Raw genomic sequence first — 3,505 nt, forward strand, 5'->3', positions numbered from 1 at the left:
GTGGCACCCAGGGCTCTCCTGGGGCTGGGCCAGCCCGCACCAGGACAAGGGCACTGGGCAGGGACTGATGCCCAGGAAGTTCCACCTGAGCATGAGGAAGGACTTCTTTAAACACCTGTAATACATTGCCCAGAGAGTGTCCCTGCCAGAGGTATCCCAGACCCGTCTGCACACAGCCCTGTGCCCCGTGCTCTGTGCCCTGCTGTGCTCTGTACCCTGTGCCCTGCTGTGCTCTGTACCCTGTGCCCTGCTGTGCTCTGTACCCTGTGCCCTGCTGTGCTCTGTACCCTGTGCCCTGCTGTGCTCTGTACCCTGTGCCCTGCTGTGCTCTGTACCCTGTGCCCTGCTGTGCTCTGTACCCTGTGCCCTGCTGTGCTCTGTACCCTGTGCCCTGCTGTGCTCTGTACCCTGTGCCCTGCTGTGCTCTGTACCCTGTGCCCTGCTGTGCTCTGTACCCTGTGCCCTGCTGTGCTCTGTACCCTGTGCCCTGCTGTGCTCTGTACCCTGTGCCCTGCTGTGCTCTGTACCCTGTGCCCTGCTGTGCTCTGTACCCTGTGCCCTGCTGTGCTCTGTACCCTGTGCCCTGCTGTGCTCTGTACCCTGTGCCCTGCTGTGCTCTGTACCCTGTGCCCTGCTGTGCTCTGTACCCTGTGCCCTGCTGTGCTCTGTACCCTGTGCCCTGCTGTGCTCTGTACCCTGTGCCCTGCTGTGCTCTGTACCCTGTGCCCTGCTGTGCTCTGTACCCTGTGCCCTGCTGTGCTCTGTACCCTGTGCCCTGCTGTGCTCTGTACCCTGTGCCCTGCTGTGCTCTGTACCCTGTGCCCTGCTGTGCTCTGTACCCTGTGCCCTGCTGTGCTCTGTACCCTGTGCCCTGCTGTGCTCTGTACCCTGTGCCCTGCTGTGCTCTGTACCCTGTGCCCTGCTGTGCTCTGTACCCTGTGCCCTGCTGTGCTCTGTACCCTGTGCCCTGCTGTGCTCTGTACCCTGTGCCCTGCTGTGCTCTGTACCCTGTGCCCTGCTGTGCTCTGTACCCTGTGCCCTGCTGTGCCCTATGCTCTGTGCCCTGTGCCCTGGGCTGGCCCGGCTGGCGCAGGGAGGTGGCACTGCATGAGCTGCCCTTTTCCCTTGCAGCCTGGCCCAGCTGGGATCCCGTGCTGTGGGTCGGGGCTGTGCAGTGCCCAGCCTCCCAGGCCCTGGGGGCACCTGTGGGCACGGCCCTCCCTGGCTGTGGTTCCCCATGCCAGCCCTCACCAGACCCCGTTTTCAGCCTGTCCCCTCTGTCATACACCGTGCAGGGGCAGTACAGGCACTCGCGGAGGCCCCACCAGGGCTTCTGCCAGGTTGGTTGGCTGGGGGTTCATTCTTGGCAGTGGCAGCGTCGCTGGGGACATTTGTCAGCGCTCCCGGGCGCTTGGGAGTTGTGCCTCAGTGCGTTGTTGCCTTGGAGTTTATTTGTTAGCGGCAGCAAGGGGGAGGTACAGCCCCTGTCCCTCCCACGGGCTCCTGGGAAGCTGGGATGAGTCACCTGGGCCAGTGTCCCTGTCCCCTTCTGCTGGAGGCTCCGGAGGGACAGGTCTGTCAGCTGGGCTGGGCACGGTGTGCTGGGACTCTGCCTTGGCCACGCTGAGCTGGAGGAGAAGTGAAATGTTAAATAACAAACACATCCCTGGCAAAGTGCCACAGGGGCTGTTCTCTCTGTTGGTTTAGAATAGAATCCCAGAAGGGGTTGGGTTGGAAGGGAACCTAAAGAACATCTTGTTCCACCCCTGCCACAGGCAGGGACACCTTCCACTGTCCCAGGCTGCTCCCAGCCCTGCCCAGCCTGGCCTTGGACACTTGCAGGGATCAGGGGCAGCCACAGCTTCTCTAGGCACCCTGTGCCAGGGCCTGCCCACCTTCACAGGGAAGAATTTCACCCCAAGATCCCATGTAACCCTGCCCCCTGTCAGTGGGAAGCCATTCCCCCTTGTCCCGGCACTCCAGGCCCTTGCTCACAGTCTCTCTCCACCTTTCCCATCAGTTCCCTTCAGGCACTGGAAGGCTGCAGTGAGGTCACCCCAGAGCTTCCTCTCTCCAGGCTGGGCAATCCCATTTCTCTCAGCCTTTCCTCCCAGCAGAGCTGCTCCATGCCTCTGCTCATCCTGGTGCTTCCTCTGGGCTCTCTCAGCAGCTCCAGATCCTTCCTGTGCTGGGGACCCCTGCGGGTCATTCTTCTCCCAGAGTTGCTCTTCATCCCTCCTCTGCCCAGCTGTGCCTGGCATTGCCCAGCCAGGTGTGCCTGGCATTGCCCCAGCCCAGCTGTGCCTGGCATTGCCCCAAGCCAGGTGTAAGGTTTTGCCCTTGGCTTTGCTGAACTCCTGAGGTTTGCACTGAGCAATGCACTGCTGGGGGACAAACAGCAGCTGAATGTGACTGTGTCATTTCTGGAGAATGCCAAGCAATCCAAGGTGACCATTTTTTTCCCCCTTGGTAAATGCTGCCACAAAACCCACAGGAATGGAAGAGGTTCCCTGTGGCACTTCTCCAGAACGTTGTGAGGTTGTGACCCGGTGGCTGGGCTGTCTGTCCTGGCATACCTGAGAGCTCCAGGCACAGCTTCCTCTGGGAAACACGCAGCAGAACGTGGCTTCCTCCTCAGTGGAGGTTGTATCACAGGATCATGGAATATCCTGAGCTGGAAGGGGCCCACAGGGATCATCCTGTCCAGCTCCTGGCCCTGCACAGACACCCCATCCTGTGCATCCCTGAGAGCCTTGTCCAAATGCTGCTGTGGCAGCCTCAGGGCTGTGCCCATTCCCTGGGGAGCCTGGGCAGTGCCTGCACCCTCTGGGGAAAGAACCTTTCCCTGATATCCAACCTAAACTCCCCTGGCAGAGCTCCAGCCATTCCCTCAGGTAAATCATTCTCTGTTAAGCAGAGAATTTTGGACACTTTTGGACCAAGCTTTTGGTCACTGGAGAGTCAGAACAGGTTTCTGTGTATTGAATCAGGGTTTTTCAATTTCAATGGCTTTGAGATACCTTTAAAATGTGAAGTGAAGTCAATCTTATGCCAAAATCCACAAAGGCAACTGAATCTGCCACTGCAGGAACAGTGCAAAGGCCAGAGCTGTGCTCTGAGCTTCACTCATCTCCCATTTGCGCTGAGTTTCCAGCTTCAGAAGAAAGAAATTGTTCTTTCCATCAAAAACTTACATTCAGTGGCAAAGGGCACAACTCCCCAAAGCTCTGGGTCAATTTTACACAATTCCTGCCAAAGCCAGTCCCTAAAAAGAACACATCTCCCACCTTCTGGGACCCAGCCCTTACTGCACTGCAGGGTTGCAGTGATGCCCATGTGGTACCCATGTGATACCCAGTGATTCCCAGTGATGCCCATGTGATACCCAGTGATTCCCAGTGATGCCCATGTGATACCCAGTGATTCCCAGTGATGCCCATGTGATACCCAGTGATTCCCAGTGATGCCCATGTGATACCCAGTGATTCCCAGTGATGCCCATGTG

This window comes from Geospiza fortis, unplaced genomic scaffold (assembly GCF_000277835.1).
Source record: "Geospiza fortis unplaced genomic scaffold, GeoFor_1.0 scaffold353, whole genome shotgun sequence".
NCBI lineage: Eukaryota > Metazoa > Chordata > Aves > Passeriformes > Thraupidae > Geospiza > Geospiza fortis.